The sequence below is a fragment of the Haliaeetus albicilla genome, chromosome 18, assembly GCF_947461875.1.
Source record: "Haliaeetus albicilla chromosome 18, bHalAlb1.1, whole genome shotgun sequence".
Classification (NCBI taxonomy): Eukaryota; Metazoa; Chordata; class Aves; order Accipitriformes; family Accipitridae; genus Haliaeetus; species Haliaeetus albicilla.
Genome location: NC_091500.1, coordinates 5,561,600 through 5,588,971, shown reverse-complemented (window position 1 = coordinate 5,588,971; position 27,372 = coordinate 5,561,600).

Genomic DNA, 27,372 nt, shown 5'->3' with positions numbered 1-27,372 from the left:
TTGATCCATGAATTAATTGTGTCTGGCCCAGAAATCTTTGGCAGGATCTAACTGGGCAACAGATCTTGGGTTAGGGCTGTCTTGGCTGCAGCAAGACCACAGAGTGCAGTGCTAAGCAGAAGTACCAGGTAGGGCAAAACACCACGGGAATGTACGCGTATATTGCCAAATCTCCTCAAAGATAATCAACAAGAGCTAGAAACTCAGACAGTATCAGGCAGGTCTTGATTCAGTGCTTAACCCACTGGTTCATACTGAGATTTGTGTCCAAAACATCAAACCAAAGAATTTTTCAGCTTGTCACACTAGGCCAGCTTTCCTCCTCTTCCTAGCACAAAAGAAACCAAACAATTTCAGCATTTAAGCCAAAAGGATCAGCTGCAGCACCCTTTGCTGTTGAAACCTCTTGCTCCTCTCAGCATAATGTCTTCCCTGCCCATACAAAATCCCATGTCCAACGGCTGACTGGAAACATATGGCACAATCCCATGTACATATGAATTTAACACAAGAATAAAGACCATAAACAAGGCCAGGCTGACTGTCTTATCCATTTGCATACCTTTCACTTAGGAACTTGCTGAAAGCTTCCCCAAATTTTCCATCAGAACAGAGATGATGCTTGGAGCTGTATAAATGCATAGAAAGAGAGACACTCTGACTCAAAGGTCTGCTAGTGTAAAGAAACCAGACAGATGGAAAAAGAAAGTAGCTCCGGAGTCCCTCTCATTTCATCTCATTCAGGCTTCCAACTGCTCACTGTGGCCCTGTACTTTCCCTGTTAGTCTCTCTGTCTCTTGTATAAGATTGCGTGTTATTTGGGGCAAGGACTATTTTTCTGTTCAGTGTTTTCACAATTCTTGTTGTAACAGCTTTCTGGTTTGGGTGTGAGGCTGCTAAGAGCAGTAACAATACAACCAATAGGAATAATTATCTTATTTTCCAATTTTGTGCTTTAACCTTGAAGTCATCTTTCTGGGCTCAGCTCATATTTGTGGGAGCTCAGTTATTTTAAAAAAATTCATTCCAGACAAATTGGCCCTTTTCCTATTTGCTTCATACAGACAAGGATTAGCTCACAAATCACTTGGTCAGACAACCTGCTTCACCACTTCCAAGAAGAAACCAAGACCCAGTGAACATATTATTGGGCCAAACACTATTCCCACCATAAATTCATGGTGATGGGTAAGCTAGAAATTTTTTAATTCTTGTACTGGAAACCTGAGGGTGGCCATGGAAATCACCATGACTTTCAGCAGACTCCAATACCTCCAGCATCTGCAGAGAAACTCATTTGGCTGAACTGCAAAAGGGAAAAGGGTGTGGGGAAAGGAAATAATAATTGCTACGGCTATCAATGTCTCTGCCATTTGCATGCTGGAGCCGCTCCAAATAACTTTGCCTCTTTTGGAAGTCACTGTTTACTCCAGTTGCTTTGTACTGTGCTAACGGCTCCAATAAATTCAATGCTATTCCTATGGCTCAGGGTGGCTGTCATCTGAGTTTATGAATGTGAGATTTGTTTGGCTCTCCCCCCCACGAGTGATTGGGGTTAGAAAGTGCGATTATATTTGGGCAGAGGGAGAGAGATGCTGTGAGAAGGCAAACTGAACAGACATTGTGAATATTTATTTTTTTTAGATGGAGGGCAGTTGTATTTATGTGCAGTTGTAAAACAGAAAAGATATTGGGTTCTGGTGCAGGAATTATATACTAACTCCAAAAAATGTATACAGTGAGAGCTTATAATAGAAACTTATTCCAGCAGAATCATTTTTTTCAACAAACATGTAGATTGGCATGTGGAGCATGCTGTGCTGAAGAGATCGAAGCTTGATTGTGGTTTCATATCTGGCATTCCTGAGTGAACAGAGAACTGTGGTCCTTATTCATAGTATTTCGGGCTGGGGGTAGGAGAGGGGATGCTGCCATGCAGAATGGTTCTTGGTTTTGCAGGGGATAGGAAGGCAGAGGAGAAGCAAGTTCCTCTGTCCCTCATTTTAACTCCTCTGCTCTCTGTGGGTCTTTTGGATGTGGCAGCATTGAGGTAAAATGCCAAAGGAAGTGGAAAATTTTGTCCTTCTAAATCATATCAAATCAATTAATTTGCTAAAGCAGGCTTAACAAATGTAATTCACTATGATAACCCAGGAGCAGGCTCTTCTATTTCCATGGGTTTCTTGGGCTTCACATGAGGAAATCAGAAATGCAATTTGGTTATCCATGCTGGAGTAGAGCATAATGTTATATGCTTAGAGATTTCAGGAAAAGAAGGCATTTTCAGCTTTGTCTTTTCAGTATTTGCAAGACTGAGGCCTTATGAAGAGGTGGAACTCCCAATTTCTATTAAAAAAACTCTATCATCCCAATATACTGCTGTAAAGGGCCTCTCGTTGTAAAACACACGATCTGTCAGCTGCTGCAGAGCCATGAAGACAGCATCTAAGCCAACCTGGCATCATGATAAATAAAAAAAAATTGTATGGTTATGTTAAGTACTATCTTTTTTTCAGGGTCAGGGAGAAAGGGTTGTCATGTCATGAAGTTCATCAACATGAAGAGTTGGAGACGTACTAGTGAGACGTCATGTAGCATAACTCTCTAAACAGACACTGCCAGGAGCCCTACCAGAGGGACTGAGTTTTAAGACTAATTCAGGGCTCTTCAGTCTGTCAGTGGCCTTAAGCTCTCACATTTCTGAAACTTCCTACTCTTAGTTTCTAAGGAACGGATGCCGAACATGGCAAGTTTTTAATATTTCTCTCATTCAAAGGGAGTCTGAGATGCTTTAAGGCTCTACCCTTTATAGTTAATTAAGGCTTTGGATCACTAAAAAAAAATCTCTTGCATTGAAAGTATAGGTCCATGATCTCATCCCATTTTAGCATTTTTACACAATAAAATTGCTGAAGCTTTTAGGCTGGCATAAATTACTAATCTCTGTTTTCTTATCCTTTCCATGACCTTATCTCAGCCTTGCTCATATAGCTCAGATCCTCACTGGGATGTGATTCAAAAGTGCATGCAAAAAATGATGTTTGTTTTCCTGCTTCCTACTGGATTCACTGAGTGATGTGCTGCTGAGGAAAAGCTGGCTAGCATTGCAAGCAAGAGACCTGGGGTATGTGCACCGCAGGACACCTGGGGAGGTATTTGGAAGCTGAAGGAACTCAGGGCAGAAAAGCCCACAGCAGAACTGATGAATTTGATGTGTTTCAGTGATTTTCAGGCAAGCCAAGATACATTTTCTCCTGTAATACATGGTGTCATCTTCAGTTCTACTTTATACTCCAGATCTCAGACAAAACATGGATTTTTTCAAACTTTAGATTGGATAAAAAGTTGATATGTCTGATAGAAAGAAATTAAGTACTGCCCCATTGATGGGATTCATATCATCTAATGCCTATGGTGTAGCTCTGTCCATCTAACCTAGTCACACTGGGCTCACTTCATAGACAGTGGAAAGAAACTGGTATGTCTAGGAATTGATTTCTGAAGCCTGTTTTAGACATTACCTTAGGCTGAGAGGACCAGTGCCCTGGAGGAGTCCCTCTATTCCCTTTGCCTATTTTATAGGAGGCAGCCACCACCTGTGTTGCAGGGTTTAAGGAACCCTGTCCTTTCTGTTAGGAAGAGTCTCAACCCTTTCATAAAACGATTATCCTTTCCCTTAAACCCACCAAGGTAAGTGTAAGATGGTTTCAGACCTCACTGTAAGACGGTTTCAGACCTCAGCCATCTGAAAATCTGAAAACTACATCTAATTCTTAGAGTAAACATACTCCAGGCCAACAGAAGCCCATTTGCGCTTGAGCCCCATCACTCTTTCACTCATATAGTTCCGTTTCCTTGAGGACAGGGAATAAGCTCCGATCTCCACTGCTGAAAGCCAACTACCTTTAGACTCCTTTCAGGAGGAGACATTAGTTAGAAAGGTTTTTTTCAAATTTTCTTACCCAAACTCAAGATGAACATAAACACTAAACCTTTCAGCTGGAAATATTTGAGTGACGTCTGGAAATATCTGAAGGATGTATTTTTGGCTACTCTTACTTTTATTCAGAATTTACTTAAGAAACTTGGTCAGGTTCTGAAGCAAACTATATTCAGGTTAAAACATGCAAGTTTGTGGGAGTATCTCACAATACAATGGCGATTGTCATTTCTTATTTTTCTTTAAGAGAGGATTTCTTATTGTACAGTGCATCAAAATAGAGTGCTGTGTTTTAACTTAGCCTTCTGAAAGACAATATGGGGCTGCATATCCAAAAACACAGAACTGACATATTTAAAGGGGTAAATGATATTGAGTCTTCAGAGAAAAAAACTACGGAAAAATTAAAGCAGTCTGCTTGAGTTGCCATTGAACATATGGATGCCAGATTGCAATGGTGAAAGCCCTCACATGATTTGAATGCTTTGACTTTTCACAGTGGCCTAATTATGATTAAGAACTGCCCTCTGTAGCAATGTGCAAATCAATAACTTGTTTCCCTATGCAAGGAGGAGGAGAGCTCTTTAGGTTGCTTGGCTGGCTGACGATCAAGGACGTTGTTCTTGAGCACTGATTGCCCTTCATGGTATATTATTATTCATGGAAATATTGCTTCCCACTCTTCTAATGGTGACATCATGAAATTAGCGAAGACAAGCCCCCTTTCTCAGCAGGACAGGCGCCAGGATCGGATGCAGGCATGACTGACTGGTCCCAAGGCAGATGCTTTCTGGTTTCTGACTGCTCCCGGAGGGGGCTGTTGGGAGTGCTCGCCAGCAAGCTGAAGTGGTACAGGACTAATCTTAGCAGCCCATTTTAATGGTACACTTAGCTGTTCTCTGCTCATGAACTTGCTTTTGCCATCTTTAGAAAGTGATTTTGTGAAAAACTGCCCCGCAAATTAAGAACGTGTGGCTGACCTGCAGTTTATTTGGCCTTATACTAACGGAGAGTTTTAAATCCCCAGTTCTTTCTGGGAAATCAACCAGACAAAGTAGATTTGCTAAACCATTACTGTCCCACACAGAAATTACAGTTGAATTTGATAACAGAGGTTAAACTGGATTTGGCCAAACAGAGTTAGGAAAGGTCTGGGTTAGATCCAGACCATTAATGAAGTAAAGGTGATGATTGGAGAAAGGGTGAAAATAAATCCAAGTGTTTGAGAGAGAAAAATCTCAAAAGAAATAGCCCAGAGCATCCAAGATGTACTTTCTGGCAGGACTGGGGAAGTTCTAAAAGGCCAAAATCGGCAATGATTGCAGAAAAACAGGAATGTTCCGCTATAGTTAATGAAGAGAGAGAAAACCTCCAGTCCAGTTAAGAGACATATCGCCTCTGTAACTGCTTGTCTCTTTACTCTGATTATAGAGGAGCAGAAGGCAATTATGCTACTAATTTTTGTGGCTCCACTGTGTGCCTAAAGTTAGGCAGGATGAATACAGGCTTTGGAAGCCTATTCAGATTATTTATTTCCAAAATCTGTTAGCAATGTATTCAGACTGCCAAGCTTTTTCATTTCTTTCCATCTTTTGACTGCGTAGTAAATGGTCTAAAAAGCAAGGATGGGTCTACTCAGGGCCAGGCCAAAAGCCAAGCGCCAAGGGCAGGATATGAAGTTGCCTGGACAGGACCCTGACGGAGCTCAGGTGGAATTGATTTTGGGGATTTCTGTAGCCTTGCAGTGTCCTGAGGAGTCATTCCCTCCATCTTTGTGATGTAAAGTGTGTGCCTCTCCATCTCTCTGGTTTCCACTGACTACCTTAAGAAGACAAGTTTGCTTTCTGGTTTGGTGCTCTCAGTGCCATCCCCAAAGCCTGACTGCCTGATGCCACGCACCAGGTACTCCGAAGTGCTGTCACTGAGCATTAAGCCTATTTCATGAAGGTTTTTTTTTCCCCACAGTTTTGCTCATGGGATGTTGACTCTGGACACAGACGGATTATTGCACTTTTGCCAGAGCACGTAGCTGTGTGTGCACCGTTTGTAAGGTTCAGAGCTTTGTAGCTCACTGGGAGGGAAGATGTCTCAGTGTGATAGGTCCTAAGCATCTGTGCAAGGATAACTGGCTTGACACTTTAATTCCCAGGCAACTTGCAGTATTATTTTCTCTGCAGCTGCTGCCTGAGCTCCTCAGATGTGCCTTGTCACTGGCCCTGTTGCAGTGACTTAGATCCCATAGTTCACCCCAAGGACAACGTCTAGTATCAAGCAGCCTCTCAGGCGTAAGCAGCTCTGAACAGCGAGTTGTCTCAGCAAACTGCTTCATAGTTTCAGTCCCCAAATGGCTAGCTCTGTGCGTTTGACCTTGAGCATCTGGCTATATATAAATACATATATATACACATACACACACACTTTGGACAGCTCGCTCTGTACTGCTTACAGTGCAGCTCCATTTAAGCTCTGTGTTTTAAATGCTTCCCAAGAGCCATGGTTTAAATTGAGTGGAGTTGACTACTTATATGAAAAGCCATCTTCTCCTGAATCCCATCCATATCCTGGCAAGTGTCTGCCAAAAATATTATTCCCACCCCCTCCTCTCATGAAATATGCATATAAAATGCCCCCTGAATGGTACCTAAAAAATTCATAGTTCCTGACCACATTATAGTAATGCGCGTGGTGGAACCTAGCAGTGTAAAAGATGCTTTGTGACTCTGACAGAGATGATGCCCTATTCAGGAAATTAATATACAGGAGAAGTCAAACATACAGGCAAGATTCATGTATATTATTCTGTAAGGGTTATTCACGTCTTTGGAAAGAGTGCTGGAGCTGTGCTCATTTACAATATTTAGTGTGCTTGATAAATATTTGCAGTTCAAAGTTAGAATATATATATATATATATCAGTATATGTATACACATCCATTGAAATATACACATATTCTAGTATGAGGTAAGAGATTTTAAACTGCATTTCTTTTAATTGTAATCTCATTTAGTAATAGAAGAGTAGCCTTGTGGTTGATACAGAAGCATTTTGTTAACCAAAAATGACCTGCGATTGACTGAATTTAAAATTTATAAATATTTCTCAACAAAAAATAATTGAAGGACTGGAAAAAACTACTTCACTCTCTCATTCTGACTTTGCTGGGAACCTGGGGGAAATGGTTGGCTTTTTTTGTTTTGAAATACAAAGAAGAAACATGTTAGTAAGAGCTCTGTAACAGAGATTTATGTTTAATTCCCAGAAACTCCACAGGGAACTGGGAACTGGGAAACTATCACTTATTCTTCCTGTTCAGTTTTCAATCTCTAAAGTAGAGATAATTGTCTTTTTTTCTGTAGGGAGCTGAATTGACATTCTTGTCCTGGCATGCTCTGATTTGTAAATCTTCAAAAAGTCTTCAGCTTTCAGTATAGGTCAGTCTTGCCCTTATTTATTATCTACAATAACCTGTTAAGGGAGTTTGGGGATAAATGACTCATTATTACGGTAGCACTTAGGAATCTTCTCTGAGTTTGCAACCTGTTGGGGAAGGCCCTGTGTCTACATGTAATAGGAGACACTGGCTGCTCCAAAGAGTCTTGCAGGCTAAACGAATTCAAGAGAGGAAGGAAGTCTGCAATTTGTTTTTCTCATTTACCAGGAGAACAGAAGCACAGAGGTATCGGATGAATTGTTGGGGTTCATACAGGCAGGCTGTAGGAAAGCCAGAACCTGAACTAACATCTCCTGCCTCCTAGTATTGTGTTTGTCCCACAAGATCTCCTTTCTTTTCTGCTAGTGGAGCCTGTGTTTCAATTAAAGATGTAATTTTTCATTGCGGTCGAGACCTGTCAAAGAATGGGAAGGAAAAACTTCTAAACAGAAAAACACGAAGGGAAGCCTGCACTGCCCGCGTGGTTGCGTCTTGCATTAGTCACTGTTATTAATCCCTCCTCGCCGAGTGAATGGAAGAGTTACCAAACTCACATAGAGCTCAGCGGGACGGACTCACCTTATCTGGAAGCCACTTCTTGCAGCACGCCGAGCACTGCCTCTGCACAACAATATGTCAGACTTAATGAAACAAGCAGAGAGAGTGCGAACACATCCACTTAGCAACAGAGCCGCGGACAAGTGAATAAACACTCCTCTGTGCATGTGTGTGTGTTAGAGTTCAGTGGGTGTTAGTCCAAAAGGCATCTGTCTCCTCCGCTGGCAGAGATTTCTGAAAAAACCAGCATGCTGCATCGCTGACTCCTATAACCATTGCACAGCGGCCAGCATGATATCAGAGCTCCAAGAGGCCAAATCAATGCCTGGCTTTCCTCCCAAACCTTATTAAGGCTGACTAGAGCTGTTTGCATATCATTTTCCAGCGAAGTGATTTGAATTTGTGATTAGTTGAAATAAATTATTCTTTATTTTTTTAAAACCGTCTAACAAAGCAGGGACTGTAGTTGCGAATAATTTAACTGATGGGTTTTGCACTCGTTCTTGAATAACTTGCTTTGGGGAAATCCTGCCAGAAGTCAGAGGAGCTGCACTCACACGCACCGGTAAGGAACCTAGCCCACGTTTCTGTCTTTGGAGTACTATATCAGTTCATTTAGAAACAGAGGAAAAAAAGTGTTTTGTTCAAATTAGTCAATTCCTTCCATCCATGCCTAGAGCAGATACTGTTCTGGCAAAAGGTAATGTTTCAGAATTTTAGGGATTTTTTTTCTCTTTTCCAATTCCGTCTTTTATTTATTTATCTTTTAAATTTTTTTCCCATCTGTGGTGGATATAAACCAGAAAGTATTTTGAATTTCTAACAAATTTCTGCTTGCAGGACACCCAAAACATGATGGCTCTGAAAAGAAATGGGCTTTTTTGACACAGAGATTTTCCTTGTTCCAACAAGTGCTACAAGAGACCACTTGAAGCCCTGCTACTGCCGTCATCGTCTTGCTGGCCATCTTCCATAATTCATGCACTGGTCCAGCTAGGTCCAGAAGAGGACAGCTTGCATTTGGGCTTGGTTTTGCCACCCTTAAAGACTGTCCCCCTTGCCCCAGCTCTGAGTCGCAGCCTTGCAGCAGGGAACCAGCGTGCTTGGAGAGCTCTGGCTGTAGCTGGGCTTCTCCGAGCTTCTAGGCTCCCTGCTGTGGACCTGGGACCTGAGCCCAGATTATATCTACTCTTCCAGGCTCTTGGCTCCAGGAGAGACTGTCTGGAAGTTTTGGCATCTCTCCCTGCCCTACAGCTACAGACCCTGTAATCCTGAAGACCTTGGCTTTGGGGAAATCTTCTTGGTGGGTCTATCCAGGGGCTGTCCCACCTAGAAAGCTCTCTGTAAGAATTTGAATAGCTCTTTAGTGCATGAAGAGCTAGTGCATGAAATCTTGGGCTGCCTCTCCTGGGGGAGCACAGAGGACAGCTCTCTGCCTTTTGCTCTGTCTCTGGCCCATCTCTGTTGCATGGTGTAGATGATGATAGCCCGTTGGTCAGGGCTTTGTTCTGGGGGGGTTTGAAGGGTGGGTTTGAAGCTGTAAAGACTGAGGTGGCAGATGTATCCAGGTATCCCGCTTCCCAGGTGGGAAGCATCTAACTACCAACTGCGTACTGCACCCCACTCTCCATTACGATCCAGGGGGTAAGGCAGGTGCCATATTTCTGCAGGTTCAGAAACACACTGCAAAGATGTACATAATCCTCTGTCCTCCCAGACAGAGCTTCTGGGAAAAAAAAACCAGGATGTATCTGGCATGAGGTGTCCTAAACCCAAGTACAGGCAGGGAGGCAACAGGAGAATTCAGCCTGTGAATCGCAGCTTCACAGAGGTACTTAACTCTGGGGTCTGTTGGGCACCCAGTCTTGGGAGACATAATTTCACACCACACCATCTTTCAGCATTTTGTATTGACTGGTGGGCTCCCCTCCACAACTCAGCTACGTGACTCCTGTTCCTCCCTGGTTGACCATCTACTTCCCATAAAGGCATGTAAGCACCAAACTGTTTTGTGAAGTCCCATCCCAGGACTGGCTTCCTAAGAAGTTTGGCTGTGGCACTGCTGGGAATAGATTGGGGTTTTGTGTGGAAAACAGATAAATCAACCTAATTCCCAATGGACTTCAAGAAGTCTCTGGTTCTCTCTCATCATGCAGGCCCATCAATTTTGTCAAAAAAATCCCAGAAACTGTAAGACAGTGTCTCGTGGTGTAAATTTTCATTACCTTTTTTGTTATGAGGTAGAAAACCATCACCAAACTAACAAGGCAATAGCTGATCTTTCATTCCGCTGTCTCATAAAAATATTTTCAGCCACAACAGAAAAAAATTGAGGCAGTAATAGGAAGTCCTTCCTTCTCTCCCAGTTCTCTTCAACAACTTGTGAGCGTTAAAGCCTAGTCAGGGCTATCTAGGTATTGACTGAAGTATTATTTACCATAAGAAATACCTCATTTTCTTTTCACTTTTTGGAACAACCTAGGAAATTAAATGCAAGACAACTTGCATTAATTCCAAGCAGAGTCTCCCAGCTCCCAGGAAAGTCAGAAAATGGAAACTGTAAATCACTATCAGCTCTCAGATTGCACCACTGAATGCAACATTACAGCTTTGAATAGCTGAGATCAGCCCTTCACAAATCATGGTCTCTCTCAGACGTCCCCTGATAATCTGCACAACACCCGTTACTTCCAGGTGGGACAGTATCATTAGTCTTTATTTCCTTCAGTGAGCAATATATTAACACAGTCACCTCTTGCCCTTGCTCCCCTTTCCCTGTGGCTTTATTTCTTGCATGCATTTACTTGGCTGGTCCGTTCTTGTTCTGCTGCATTGCAGATGGAGCCGGCTGGTGCATCTTTTTGCCAGGTCTGATCACAGAGCAGGCAAGAAACCATGGTGCTCCTCTAAATCTAAGTAAGCAAGGCCAGGTAAGCACCACAAGTGGGGATCTGCTTTCAAAGGACTCTGCTCCACAACAGACTTTGCCTTTAAGTTAGAAAAAAGAGTATTTCGGAAATGTGGAGGCCAATGTTAAGGAAGAGGATGGGGATGTGGCATGATCTCCTTGCATTCTCAAAGAAGCAAACGGAGAACAGCACTGGATCGCTGCAGTCAGGGATATATTAACATTGCATTTAGAGGTTGTTTTAGATGGTACATTGATTACTTGGGGGTGATTTTGGAGCTCTGTGACATTACCCTGTTTCCAGACACTTTTCTTGATTTCTTTTGCATTTCCCTGAGTATGAGGAAAGTTTCAAGAAGAGGGAGTGTCCCGTATTTAGCTGAGTGAAGCCTGGTGAGTCTAGGTTTTGCAAACTTCCTGGAGAAATCTTCTCAGGGAAAAATATATCAGTCCCCAGCCCCTGTGTAGTAAAGACATGGCACTGTTGAAAAGCTGGTGGATGACTTTGTTTCAGAATTTCCAAGATGAGAGGACCCTCTCAGCACCTCCAAGGACTGATGAATGGTAGTTTAGTCCCACTTGCTGAGGAGCCAACATGGAAAATCTGCAGGGGGGACGTGAGTGATGGATTTTGTAGTTTGATGCTAGTTTGAATCACAGTCTGATGAGAAATTGAGAAGGAACAGCCAATACAAACCATCCTCATCCTGTTCTCCCAGCAGTCTCTCCTCTAAAGCATATCTTGGAGGTGAGCATACTGGAAATACTATTATTACTCAAGTCCTGCTACTGTGAGACCGCCAGCGACTTGTGCAGAAGGAGCCAACTTAAATGACAATAAAGTAAAATCATTGGCAGCCGGGAGTGTTTGCTTCTCCGTGTCTGAAAAGGGAAGCCTGGCCTGTGCTCCGCACTCATGCTGTTTTGGAAACTTGAAGTTGTCCATAAGGCATCGTCTGTGCAGAAGCCCTATCGCCAAGCAGCGGGAGATGTTGTCCTTAGCTGTGACAAATGATTGCCAGCAGTGATTTCGGGGAAGAAAGAGCAGCTTTCAGATGTACTACATCTAGCAAGCCAGGGAGCTAAGCTGAGCTGCAAGAGCCTGTAGTCATGCAAACACAGTGGTACCACTGAGATGGGCCAGATCCTGAGAGCATTTACCATGCCGTGTGGGTGGCAGGATTTGGCTCGATGCTCATAGTGTCACATGTCATTCCCAATATTACGGGGCCAAATCCCGCAGAGCTGCATTGCACTGGCCGAGATGGAGCTCTGTAATTACAGCGAGCTTTCCGTACGGTCTGGGTTGCTCCTGATCTGCTGATCTTGCTCGATACAGCCCTCCTCACCCCACTGTGCTTCCCACATCTGACCTGAAAGAGTGATGAACACCTTCCTGTGAGTACTTATTGTTTTTCTGAATTAATTTGGGAAGGTCTGATCCAGTTTTCAGAGAAGTATGGAGAGTGTTTCCATTGATTTCAGTGGCTCTTGGAATGGTCCCTTATTGCATAAACTCAGATCTCTGCTATTTCACACTTCATTTCCTTCCATACCCTTGGGTGAAGATCATCAACTCCTGTTGATTTACTGCACTTGAACTTCTCAGGTTTCTCCATAATTTTTTTTTTTGGGGGGGGGGGGAGGGTGGAACTTGGAGTTTCTTTCAAGACCACATTCAGATTTCTTCATAAAAATTCCCTGAGAGCAGGAATTTCCCTATTATATTTTATGGTTGAAGAATAATGCACCAAAAGGAACAGAAAAAAAAGTCTTTAACTTCCCTGCTTCTTTGCTAGTGTCTCTAATTGCTTCACTTTGCTCAGCTTTGTCTCCTGTTCTTGTGGATATTATTAAGCTTTACCTGGAAACACCACATTTCTGGTGTGCATAAAAATAAGGATTCTTAAAATCCGACACTGATTACAGGAGTACCTGCTGAATTTTCTTTCACAAATTTAAACCCATGCATTCCTGATTACTGGCTGGAATCGGGACACTGGAAGATGCAGAGTTCTGATGCTGTGGTAATGTCCATTTAACTGCCTTTAATGTAAATTCTTATAGAACCTGTTCTTCCTCCATACCCTGCATCCTGGATTCACAGCACCCCCTTGCTCAGATTCATTTGAAGCTACAATTGCATTCTTTCTGCTGATTCAGAGGCAGCTATTTTTGTTCCATGCTGTGATTCTTACACTGAAAAGCTAATAGGAAATGGCATTTTCTTAGCCTGCATTCCTACTCCTGTATGCATTCGGAGCCACTAGCTTTCAGTCTTCCTAGGCTTGCAGAACAAGCATATTTAAGACCGAGTCAGCTGCCTCTCACTCCCTGTGCAGTCAATAAAATTATTTGTTTTCCCTTTAGTTGTTTCTAATCAAATCCACCAGAGTTTAATGAGTTGGACACATATCCCTGAATATCTCATTCAGTGGCTGTAAGGTACACAGAAATAAGGGTATCATTTTATTCTATATATGATCCCCATTGAAAGTAACAGTACAGGAAAGGAGACAACCACTTGCATCTCAGATCTGAGGCTACACTTGCGGGGATGGGAAAGAAAAAAAACCCACACTGCATAATGTGTGTATACTTGATAAGAGATTGTAACTGACTGAACAAGTGGTCCTGTGACCCCATGGTTGCTATGATGTGGGTTTTCAGATCAGAATCAAATGTCCCACTGTTAGTGGCATCACCAAAACACCGATTTTCACCCGGGTATCACTTCTAACATTAGTGGTTTATAATGCTGTAGTCTTATCACAGGTACTCACTCAGTCAGTGAGATTCCTTCACTGCAAACCATTCTTTGTTTGAACCTTGCTTTCACATATTGATTGCCCTTGCCACAGAAGAAACTTTCTTCCTCCAGCATAACCAGAACCACAAGCAAAGTCTGTGTCTCTGCTAGGTCTCATTAAGTGATACTGCTGAAACAATTTTCCTCCCTGAGACCGGTCACCGCTATATTCCATCTACCTTAGGGGCTCCTTTGCCCTGGTTTACTGCTGTGTCTGACCTCTGCACCAAGAGGTGGCAGGGCAGCACGGAGGACTAGCAGGTCACCCGGACTTAGGCTGTGCACAGCACCTGCTGACACTGATGCTTCTTCCCCCATTCCCTCTTAAGTCACTGCTTAATACCTCCCAGTCTTACCTTGTGATGGTAAGCAAGACTTCTCAGGTGATGTGGGTTTTGCCCTTTCTGAGATATATAGGTGTTATTAATCTCAAAGTAAAGATGAAAGATGACATACATAGAGCTTAGGAGCCTATGAAAAGACTTTCTTGGTTATGCATTGAAAAACTTCTCATGTTTTAGGTGCTTTGTCCCTGGGTGAAATTCACAGGTCCAATTTACTCACTTGGATTCACAGCTTGGACAATTTTCCATACCTTTGCAGACTAAATTGTCCTGTTACGTCTCTGAAAATATGAAAAGAGGAGAAGATGATCATGGGCCCCTTATATAAATTGCCAAATGACAACTGAAGAAGGAGAACTGCACTGTCCTTCAGACAGCTGTACTCATTCTGAGGATCAATTCGGATACTCACTTGCTAAGCAATTACAACAACGAAAAAAGCTGCCGCTTCGCAGGTATAGATTGCCGCTTCTTCAGAGGTGATGCAGAATGGACATAGCTTCTTCATACATTAAACATCACTACAAAGCTATTAAACTATCGATGAATTTGCCAATCTTTCCTCTGCAGTGAGGCACGGGTCCCAGCTGCCCAGCTCAGACCCACACCTTATGGTGGATACCTTCCCACAGTCTTGGCTTCTGGTATCAGCTGCTGGAACAGAGCTCAGAGACGTGACAGATGAGGAACGGTAAGGGAGACGTCCTCATCCTCCTTCCCTCTATTTCTAGCGCTTGGTGTCACTGCCACCTAAAGCTGGACCCTGGGAACAGGTCAAAGTGAAGATCCCCTCCTTTTCTCTCCCCATGATTCTTGGACCTTGACATCAGCTGAGGGCCAGCAGCCAAGAAATTATTAACAGCAGCTTCCCAAGCCCCTCTCAGCTGTATTGCTCTGCCTCTTTAAACTGAAAACGAGAAGCAAGTCAACTTACCCTGCTGAGCTCTGGCCCAAGGGCTCAAGGGTTTCGCAACCTGGGTAGGGAGCTATTGCAGCATGGATTTAGGACTTCCACAGTCTGATTAGAGCTCAGAATTTGGATCCAGGCTAGGCATATGGTTTGAGCATATAAAAAAATCTTCATTGAGATATCACCAAGGATATCCTAAGATTTACTTCCACGGTCCCCTGAGTTCCCTACAGGTAGCTGACAATCTTACTGAACTTTTAGAGAAATTTCTGGCAGTACTGCTCTTCCCACCTTGTAGAGATTTTAGTGGTGATACAGGAACACTCAAATACCAACAGTTGCCTTCCCTGTACTGGTTTCTGAAAGTACATGTGGTTGTGAAAAGCTGAGGAGACAGGCACTATCCCAAGGTGCCACCCAAGCTAGCCACCCACCCTTCTACACCACCTCCACGTGAGCCGTGTCTCGCTCTTCAGGTGTAAGCAAAGAAGCAGAGAGGGGCACCCACAGACATGGGCAATGTTTGTGCTCGTCAATTCTCTCCATAAATCTGGGGAAAAACAGTCAGGACCTGCGGGTGGAAATCTGTGCTTAGTCGACAGATAACATGGAGTTCAAATCCAGCATCTAAATCCTGGCAAGCCTTTTGCTTGATTTCTTGCTTTTATGCAAATCCTGATTAGCTCCTAGGAAAACCTCACTGGGATACGGATGTCGAGACTGATGTGCATCTTGGTAAGGGCCTTTCCACACCTTTGATGCTGAGGAAGCTTTGCTCTGGATGCACACTTTGAAGCTGAGCTGTGCTTTCATTTGAAACAGAACTTGGCAGCTCAGCTGCGGAGCAGAAGGGATCTGTGCTCTACGGCTGGTGGACAAGCTAACAGAGATGTGTTAACAGCTGCTAATGTGCTGCAGCTCTGATTTCAATTTCAGAGCATTGTGTGTTAAAAAAAAAATTTAAAAAAAATCAGACATTAACAGTTAATAACAAGGGAATATTTCACCGGTTTCTCTTTTGATATAATGGAGCAGAAGGCTTGGTGAACAAGGAAAGGCTCCATAATGCAACATCCTGAGGCTGACACGGAGCAGACAACAGATGAAAAAGCTCCTACTCTGCCTTTAATTTATAGCACATTTTATTACGTGACACAGATTTAATAAGTAAAAATATAAATATCAGGGTAACAATTACAGAGGCACTTTACTGGAGGAAACAAAACTTGGAACTCACATCAACCTACAAGGCCCCAAGATTGCATCCAGAACCTCTTAATTCCTCTGGCACTCTCCTCTCCAGGTCTAAACTACATTCTCTTCATCACAGCCATCTGGTTGGGTGGTGGAGGAAAACATTGTGATAGCTTTGTTGTGTTGCAGTTTTGGAGAGGCAAACATATGCAGAGATACCTCTGGAGAGGGACACTTGTACATTGAAGGGTTGGCATAAATAAGACTGAAGGACCAGTCAAAGAGGTTTGGAAACAGATGATTTGATACTCAATTCACCTCAACAGGATAAGGGAAGAATGAGTATATTCACACATTAAAAAGGTCACACGGATAGTGGACATCTTTTGAAATACCCCAGCAAAATAATATGATTGCATCTCTCAGAGATATTTCCCAGCAATAAGCAGGAGATGGCCTTGCACCTCAATTTGCATTAGTGGGACTGTTGCTGCATTGTAGATCTGCTGAACTTCAAGGAAGACATGGAGTAAATGGGAAAGCTTCAGAAAATATTTAAAGAAGAGATTCAGGATCTGGAAAACACACCTGCCAGTGAAGCTGCCTAGTTTGTCCATGGGGCAACTAGGGAGTGATCTAAACTGGGTCTGCATGGTGGAGCTGGCCTGATCTCACCCTGATCTTTCGCCATACATCACTTGCAGTATACTCTGTTAAACCTCTATGCCTATAGCTGAAGTTGAGAAACCCTCTGAGATTCACCCAGCAGGTTCAGCCCGCTGCCCTGGGCTCTGATATCCAACACGGGTGATGGCTTCCAAGTTCACAACCGGTTTGGGAAGCTACCCTTGGCTGGTTTGTCTCTTTTAGTTGCCTCTTATGGGCTGTGATGCCGAGCAACATCAGGTCTGGGCTTTGGCCTGATGGTTAGTAGCGTTGTCTGTTGGCTGAGGCCGGATTGCAATTACATACTCCTCCCTACAGGCAGAAATAAGGTGGGAAAGGCTTTCATTGTAGACAGGCACCAGGAACTTCCCCATCTCTCAGCTGAAAGTAGAGCCTGACTGTGCAGTTTCTCCCTCTGCCCGCTACTTTGGGATATTTCTGTCAGTTGGTTTGGCTGTGGGCTCTGGTCTTAGCTCAAAGGTTCCATTTGCTGATGGTTGCTACGTCACTGGGAGCCAGTGCCACTTGCCTGTCAGACGACATTGACTGTGGATGCTTAAGTTAGCAGGCCAGCTCAGATGTTTGCTCAGATGAAACTTAGGAGCCACAGCCCTAACCATGGCCTGCGGATACAGCTGGGGACAAAGACAGCACATGATGGAGTGTCTTCTACAGTTACTGCAAGCTTGAACGTCTTGAACTGAGATTTGCAAGTGTTCTAAGCAAAAAGTTGGCACAACTTGGAGGGTTGAGACTTACCCATTAGGTCTATACACCCAAGGTTGTGATGGGTCCTGCAGGACTTGACGCTTGGGTGGTTTCCCAGAAAGTATTGTCCAGCTCCTGCACAAAATGCACAAATCACTGCATGAAATTCTCTGGTCTGTGGTCTCCAACAATCAAACTAGATGGTCCAGATATAGTTCATTCCCTCTGGCCTTCAAAACTGTGACTACTCTCAAAATAAAAGCCTCGAATTTCCCCCTTTTCCATTCTGCAGTGAATGCTTGGAAGGAGGAAGGAGGCTGGATCTGATTTGGATCCAGGGGACAGGTTAGAAACAAAATAATAAAAAGCATTAAAGTGAAAATGAAGAGTAGCCAGATCACTGAATTTTAAAAGAAAAACAAACACACAATAAAGCGATACCTCCGCTGCTTGGACCAGCTCCTACTCCAAACCACCTATCACATCTCATTAGAACAATGTTGAGCACTTTGGAAAAGAGGTGCCTGCCTAGGATCCACTTTCAAAGAAAACTGCTGGGAGTTTACTTAGAGATGAAGAAAAAAAAAATTAGGGCTTTTATAAGAACCAGAGAGAGTAGAATTCCTCACTCCAAAGCAATTGTTATATTTTAAATATTCTATTAAAGAATCCATTTTCTTCTTTTTCCTTAAATGGCTGGGGATAGGTTTCAATGTACATCTTGAATTGGGCTCTGCAGCGTTAGGATTTCCAGTGGCATTTGGTTTTGATAAACCTTTTTTTTTTTTCTTTTGCCTTGAAGCAGTTTGTTCTCTTGGCACGAATACAGAGACTGGCAATTGTAACTCACTTCTTGTTGCCAGCAGTAAGGAAGGCTTGAGGTCCTCTTTTTCAGCTGTAGCACGTTTGGATGTTTGGAACCGGAGCAGTGAAAAGAGGGGGAAAGGAGGAGGGAAAAGGAGGGTGAAAAAAAAAGCCCCCTAAATCTGTTCTTTTCTCTACTGTAAATTACAACCCTGCTTTTTTAATTTCCTTTCCCAGCACAATGTTATTCATTCACTTCCAAAATAAACAGGGGGCTCAGAGAGCGAACAGCTTGGGAGAACAAACTGTCCTCTTTTCACAGTCTTTACCTGTCAAGCGCCTGATTGAACACATATATGCTGATGGCACCTACGGTATGGTGGCCTTTGGGAAGCTTCCGCATCCCAAGGGTTGACACAAGGCTGATCCTGAAGCTCTGAGGTCTTCAGAGAACCGATGGGTTCTTGTTCGTCTGAGTTACTGAATGAGGCTAAAAATACTAATTTTTTTCTGTAAAGGCTCTGTTTTTCAAACACAAAACCTTTGGGGCTAGCTTGGAAGAGACTGCAAAGAAAGACTTCCCAGTTCTTAAGCTTTTTGAGATCCCTGATTTGGGACGATAGACATTTTTCTTCCAGAAAGGTGAATTGGGAGATAGAAGTCCTTTACTAAAAACCAGGGAACATAAAAGCCCATTCTAATTATATAAACGTGTGTTTACTGTTTCTGTTTGGCATAATGAGCCAGTCCTCTCCAGCAGAACTTCATGGATCTTCCAGAGTGGCTCCACAGAGGGAGGTGATTTTATGTTTCTTGATGAGGACGTCAGACGTTCCTGCTTTATAATTTCTATTTCCTCAGTAGATTCCAGTATTTCCTTTAAGGAGACGCTATGGTCTAGACTAAAGCTAAGAGCTGTAGTAAAGCTAAAGCAGGGCTCTTTTCACACAGGTCCTCTCCCACCAATCTCCTGACCCATCTCCCACCCATCCCACCCTTTCTTACCCATCTACTGACTTCTACAGTACCTGTAGAAGTAAAATTCATCACACAGGCAATTAGTAATCAGGATAACAAAGCAGACTGAAAGGTGGAGGTCTTCAGCTCTGTCTGTGACTCCGCTTCTGAGATCGCAATAACCTTGAGCAAATTTATTAACGTGTTTGCCCATCTTGACATGAAAATACCAAGGTCTGAAGTCTATCATTTTCAACCACCAGTAAGTGTGGTGAGAGTAAATAGAAGCAGGAATACTGCTGGGGTGGAAAAGCTACCCGAAATTGTCAAGAAGCTGTGGATCTTGGTGTCCTCCAGCACCGGCCATTGTCCCCCCACTGGGGACGACTCTGGATAAGTCACCTTTCCTCCTGGCATCTGTGTCCCTACCATAGGGACGAAGGGGACCGCGCAGCTGGGCAGCTGTAGCTGGTCCCTAAGCCTGTTACTCCAACAGCAACCTTACTGTTGGTGGTGGCAGGGTCTAGGAAAGACCCACAAGAGGGACATGAGGGCCAGTTCTCTTAGTGTGAGAGATGGGTGCCCAGACAAATATATTTTCAGTCTAAGGGAAAGAAAAAGAGGGAAAAGCCATCTTGGCTTTTTCTACTTATTGTGTATACTGGGTACAGCTAACTTTTCAAGGTCATTTTCTTGAGTTTTCTTTCTTTCTTGCATGTAAGTGACTAAAGATTCTGGAAAAACTTTTAGATTTTTTCCTGTTTACGTAAGTGGGTTGTTGTCATGTGTTTCTTTTTTGTATATATATTTATATATAAATAATGCTGGAATACAAAATAATGACTGGTTTGTAGAAAAACCATCCGGAAGTTTCTCTGTATCCAACTCCATAAAGCAAGAACCAAAGGGGGTTGCTAGGTCGATTTCACAGGCAACAAAGTTAAAATGGATGCGAGGAAATACTTCTGTTTAAAGCATATAATCACCCTAAGGAATTCCCTGCCACAGGAAATCATTGAGGCAGAGTTGAAGAAGGTCAGAGAGATATTTTTAAACAGTTGAATGTTTATGTGAACAAGCAACACACATTATGTACTTTTTCTCACTGGCCAACAAGATGGGTAAAGTATTGCAGAGATTCAAAATATATGCCCACCATGTAAAAACTATGGACATAAATCAGTGATTTAGAGTAGAAAGGTAACCATTTGGACACTGCGGTTCACTATGCGCCAGTTAAAAAGGAACCATAAGCTAAATCAAAGTACATTAATAACTGGAAACACACATTTCAGGGATCAACAAGTTCTAGAGTGATATGATACTACCATACAGTTACGTCAATGTGTGTAAGAATTTGTAGTACCATACTGTTTTCTCAGAGCTTTAACCTTAATTTTCTCACTTGCCTTAGTATTTTGTTACAAAATGATAATAGTTTTCCCCTTTGTCTATCTCTTTCTGTGTGGAATACCTTCTTAGCCTGTTACAGATTACTGTGCAATTGTGTTATCACTAGCCTAGCCACTCATTTTGTATTTGAAAACTGCAGAAAGGTCGGAGGCATGCCTTGTTATCTGCTATCTGTTGCTAGGGTTTTCAAGGGTGATCTTGAGTGTTTCAGTTTACAGATCCAAACCCGATCCATTTCACAGGCATCCAGCTTTCAAGCGTTGAGCACACATCCCCTGAAAATTGCCTCCTCTGCTTTATCTCCAGCAGAGCTCCTATAAATGATGCACTAAAATGGACCTCATCATTTTCGGAAAATTCATTTTCCTCTAGTAGGGTTTTCCACAGAAGTGATTTGCTTTGATTTTTATTCACTCTCAGGGCAATACGGAGAATGAAGGGTGGGTGTATTCCACCACAGACTGCACAGCCTGGTACCCCAAGAGTACATTTGCACCTGTCAGCGAAGTGGCACCCAGGAATGCAATCATCTATGCCATTGCACTGCTGGAATTCACCCTGCCATGCTTGTGGTTGGGGCCAACTGACAGTCTCCAAATAGTGTCCCTGTATGGCTTGGGAACTAGGACCTTGCAGGCACCATGCCCAACAGGCAGGTTGCATCCAGCCATCCTGTTCTGAAGATTGAGACATCATGCTACACGCAGATCACACCATGCTTGTTGGCCTTCATGTGTAGGGGGTATTCCCATCCACCTCATTTAGCAGGAGAAATGGGGCACGGTGGGCTCAGGGCTTGGATGCAGAGTCTCATGCCCTTTGGCCACGTACCGAGGTTCCCCCTCTAGTGCAACCTTGACATGAGAGGAGAAATGAGAGGATTTGGGGTCTTACTCTGATGAGGGATCTTGTGCAACTAAAGGGTTCAGATGAGGCTAAGGCACTCAAATCCTGCAGCATAGACACAGCCACAAACATCTCATCTGATTCACACCTCTCGAGGGAAGAAGATAGCTCTTTTTCTGGCCATCTAGAACAGAACATTAGAGAAATCAAGTGAACTAAGTTGACTTTCAGCCAAGAGCTGTTAACAGTTGCCAAGACAGAGAAATTACTTATTCAGAAGTATCAATTAGCCCTGGACAACAGGTTTTGAAGTAAAAATTTTCTCTCCTTACCTTTTATTCTATTCAGTTTTGATCTGCTTGTCATTTGGGTGATTTTCATTCTGGTCAGCAATGCCAGTAGAATGCTGAAGAGCAAATAGGCTTCAATTTTACTAGCTCTTTCCTCACAAGTTAAGGAAAAAAAAAAAAAAAAAGAAGACTGGTAATGGGAAAGATCACATACCTCCGTAACTGGGAGATCTACGATCAACAGCCCTGGCCATTGCCTGTCCCTAACAATTGCTACGAATGACTTGAAAGAAATATTCAAGTTACACTGGGGACAACAAAGGTCTGAGCACTGTTATGAACCTGCTACCACCCTTTAGCTTCCTTCCTAGCTAACCTTACCTCATCAGCTCTAAAAATTCTGGTGGTTATGAGTAACTTGTTTGAATACTAGAGCTCTCACCGCTGTTACCACCAGTGGTAGCACAAGTGGGTATTTTAACAAACCAAATGTAGCACAGAAACACTACAAACTGGAGTCAATTAAAGACTCTAGTGGACTGGAGCCACTAGATGTCATTCTCCATCACCACGCTTCTATTGGTACCTTACATTTCAGGAATTAATTTAGAAAACCCAAACAAGGGTATTCTCTCTTTAAGGATAAGTTGGCTGCAGTCCTGCATATCTTGTGGGCTGACCTGAAAGCATGGTCCACAGCCCACATAACATCTCATCCTCTTGATCTGTGAGTGAATCAGCTTCCCCACATGAAAGCATTTGCAAAGGAGACTGCGCTGCTGGGTTTATGATAGGAGATGTCCTGGGAGGATGAGAAGCAACTGCAGAAAGTCAACAATGAACCAGTCAAATGGCCCAAAGTACCGAACAACCTGGCTGGTGGCTGCACCAATCCCGCTGCCAGTTGATCAGGTTGGCTGTTCAGTTTCTCAGGTGGTGGTTCAAGTTTCAGAGGAAGCTGTAATTCTTCCTCTTACAGCTTGTTGGCCATGCAGTAATTGCCAAAATCAACTGATTCCTTGATGGAGACTGATTAGAGTGCTAATATACTATGGCATTAGCCATAAAATTATCCGGGCATTAACACTGTAAAGAACTGAGGTAAAAATGCTGTGCTCTTCTTCATTAGAAACCTTCCTTCCATATCCCTAGGAGTCTGGTGAGGCTCATGAGTTCAGGTTCAACCATTCTGAGTTTCTGATTTCCAACAGTGGGAGTTTCCCATGCTTTTGGTGTGGTGCAGCAATCAATTTGTTCTAAATTTACTTGTCATTAAATTTACCATTCTTTCTTTCTCGTGTCCTCATGTTAAGGATGGGTGTTCTTCAAAACAGGGTGACAGAAAGAAGCACATCAGAATGACCTTAGAGATGAACTAGAGTTTTGCCTTTGAAGGCTTTCAATCAATTGGGAGTGACATTTATTTAACCAAGACAAAAGTCCTGTGGCTTTGATTCTGTTGTCACACAGCAGCACAGCTCTTGAAAAACTAAGCGAGGGACTGTTTAAACTCAGATTATAGTGGTCCTTTTTTTTTTTTTTTTTATCCCTTTGGAACAATAAATTGGCTTAAAATTTAAGACAATACCAAATGCTTATTACTCCTGTGGAGAATTAATGAACCATGGCATCTAAACTATTGAGTGGTCAGACCATATGTTATTAGAAATGGTGGATGCTCTATTTTGGTTAGGGCTGTTATGCATTTGTGATTAAGGCTATGAAACTTTACCAATAAACACAGCTGAGAAATGAGCATAAACAGTCAATCCATATGAGGGAAACTGGCCACGTGCAGTAAATGTAGCAAAATGCAATTTAATGAGCCTTGTAGAGAAGACTTGTTACATCCAAGAAACTTTCCCACAAACTAATATTGCCTGAGACCAACTGCTTATCAAAATAATCCTTAGTCTTACCGGACAGTGGTTCTATACACAGGGAGCGTAAGAGAAGTCTGACACTAATAATCTCATCACTCTTGGGATGCTTACTGCTGGCAATATGTATCTTCCTTGCTATAGCTTGTAGGGCCAGGCAGCAAAGATCGACTGCAAAAGAGATTGTGGTGCAAGTCCAACCTCTCAAGTGGCACCAGCAAGCCAAGTCACTGTTCTGTGCCTCAGTTTACCCATCACTCTAATGTGATGTTAATGCATACAGCCAATACAGCTTCCCAGGTTTGTATTGATAGGGTTTAATTAATGTGTTAATGCATGTCTAAGCATCTTAGCTCCTGTATTTCCTCGTTGTCTTAAACACCATTTAGCAGACAATCAGAACATAGCTACTAATCATTATGAACATCTTAGGCTCTTGGATGAATCACCTCTGAGTATTTACGAAATGCTGGTGGAGTTTCAGCCAATATAAATACATGGCTCGCATCTACAGCTAATGCTGGGGAAAGCTGTGAAACAAATATGTCCACAGGGTACGGGTCAGCACTGTACCCCAGCCACCATGGTGCCAAAGCAGCATAGCTCATCTAATGCCAACTCAACACTGTCCCCAAGCAGAGCTTGGGCCCCCCCATTCTCCAGCGAGAAGTCTCAACTTCAGTGAGAGACATGCCTAAGAGAACCGGTGCACTGATTTGATGGAGTATTCTGATTTGCTCAGGATGCTTTCATGGGTGGGAAAAAAAAAAAAAAAGATGCAGTTCTGCAGTTCTTTGTGGGACCAAATACCATGATGTGTCCTAAGTTGTGCTGAAACTTCTTTCAAAATCAGGTCTTTAAGAATTTTGGAATTTTGGAAAATGGATTAAACCTTGCTGAACTGAGAAGAGACTACTGTAAGGCTGTCATAAGAAGGCCTGCTGAAATCCTGGTGGCAGCAAAGCTGAATTCCTGTTATATACACCAGGCTCTTTCCACCCCCTTTCAGCTTTAGCTTGTTTATTATTCTTGCCTGGTTTACAAGCTCCAGAGAAACTTGACATAGATTATTATACATGAACAGGCTCAATGCATCTTGAGATGGATTATTTCCTTCCTTCAGAGCTACAAGAAGGCTGGTGTTGCTCATGATTTGGTATCTTTTGACATTTCATTGAAAAAGCTTACTTTCTAACACAGTAAGGCTGCAGTGTGGTAAAGTCTGACCAACACAGGCCCATTTACCTGCTGGCGTCTCCAGCACTCTGGTTTATAATGGGATTTGCTGTTGCTGTCATGCCTTACATCTGGTTTTGCTGTTTAGAAAGTGCTCATTTTGACCTACAACAGCACTGATTAGAAAAGTTTCTATAATGTCCATTCCTGTGAGGTGGCCTCAGTCTCCACAAAAAGCATATGATGCAGAATACAAAGTGAGAGGAAAGGGTAAAAAAAAGTAAGTAGAAAAGGCAAGCAAAAAAAATTGAGTGGCTTGACATGGTTTATTTATTTGTTTGCTGAAGTAAATAATTCCTGAGCTATGCAATCAATGATAATTTGGAGGTTTGAAATAATATTTAGGCTCATGGATGTCTGAGCCATTATTCAGACCTTCAGGGTTTGGGCCCACTGGACAAATGGACTTGTCTGAGTCTGCCTCTATTTCATGTACAAACCGGGGAAGCTCCAGTTTTCCAAAATGAAAATCAGGTGCTGGTATCATCTCCTTTTGAGTATCAGAATTTAAGAAAATTGGTAGTGACTCAAAGTTGATCTTGTATCAGATGGAAACTAAAAACTTCCCCAGGGAAGAATTACTATTAGCATTTATTACAGCATGCTAATAGTGTGGTATGGTTAACAGGCCAATGAGAAGATGCTCCATAACACCAGAGACGAGGTCATTATGTGGCAAGTCTGGAGGACAGACGGACCCCATGGCTCAGTCACATCAAGGTTACCCAGCCACCAGAGGGAATTGGATCCTGTTTAAAAAAACAGGTTTTGGTAAGATTATCTTGATCTACAAAATGACCTTCCTGAAAATTGCATCTGAAGCTTACTGCACTGTCCTACCAGAACCCAAGCTGAGTTGTTCTCCAGTGGCACTGAGGCATTTTATACACCTGAGAAAGCTGCAAGCAGGACTTGTTGCATATTAACATAACTCTTCTAGTGCACTGTACTGAATTCAGCCTTCTGGATTATTCCATTTTCCAGCAAACTACAGATTATAATATGGCATGTGTTCTGTTTTTAAAGCAATTATGCTTAAATATACTTGTTCTTCAGTTTAATTTTCCTTCTGAAAGCACAACAGTCATCTTCTATCAACAAATCCATTCCAGAATGTTTTTGCTAGCGACTGTTACTAAGACTTTTTTCATCTGAAGTGGAAGCTTGGGAGGGATATAATCAGCTCTCTAGCATGGCTAGAAACATTTGCCAGTAGCTAAAATATACAGTGAGCAAAATATCTGCCTTTCGGACATTTTCAAAACAAAAAAAAGCAGCTTTAGGACGTAGACCTCATCTGCTTCTCATCCTGGAAAAGTAGGAGTCGTTCTGGTCTAGCAAGGGGATGGCTGCTTTCAGACAAGAAGGAACAGCTCTCTGGTCCAAGCACTCAAAGACCATATGACAAGAATGACTGGAAGAAACCCTATCGTTGACATTACGTGACAGAATTGGGGTGTGGACTCCAAAAATACAATTATAGAAGTTTCCCTCGCAAAATGGAGGTCTGCAGTTGGCATCTTCTCCTGGATCCCCACTGCTGCCCAGAGAGCCCCAGGCAGATGCAAGCGCAGCCAGGTTTGACCTTGGGGGCAGTTTTGGCTGTGGATGCCAAGTAGCCATGAGTCTGTACCCAGAAACAAAAGCTACGTGTCTAAGAAAGTGGTAAAGCAAACACCAAGCCCCAGGCCTAGCCCATACTGTTGAGGTAAAGCACCATTTTAGTTTAATTGAAGCCTTTAATTGTTTTCCTGATCACTGGAAAACACTTCTTCTGTTCTTTCCATCCTTGTCACATTGTAGGGGATCAAGCAGAATAAACAAACTTGTGCACTGCTTGTTGCCAAGATTTTGGGCTCGTCACCCAGCCTGTGGACTACATGAATGTCCCCGCTCCCTAACTTGTTATAAACAATAATGATTCTTCCTAGTCAGCATTTTTAGAAGGTCCCATTCTCATTGTGCATGCATGTCTACATGATTCATGAGTTTTGGATTGCTTGTGAGGTTTGCTCCAAGAGCTATTTCAGGTGGCTGTGATGTTATCAGGAGTAGCTGGAGAAACAAAGGCCTTTGTACAGAAAAATTGGCAGGTAAGGGAATAAGGAAATTATTTTCAAATCATTTGTTTTAAGGTATATTTATCATACTGAAATCTAAACATATTGATTTATATTATGGCTTTGGCATCATAAACATTTGATAGGATTATTTATTAAAATTGTTCAGTTCTTTTTTGGCTTTCCAAAACATACTTCTAATGAAATATTTAAATACACACATGCTACACAATTGGCTGACTCCAGCTCACCTCCTCAACACAACTGGATTTTATAAATATTCACATCTTTCATAAAGAAATCCAGTACTCATGGGTGCAGGCAGATCACAGAATCGGGCTTCTGAGTTAAAGACACAAATGGACCTAAGTGCTACTTCCAACACGGTATTTTACAGGGATCCTTCAAATTCCTGTGG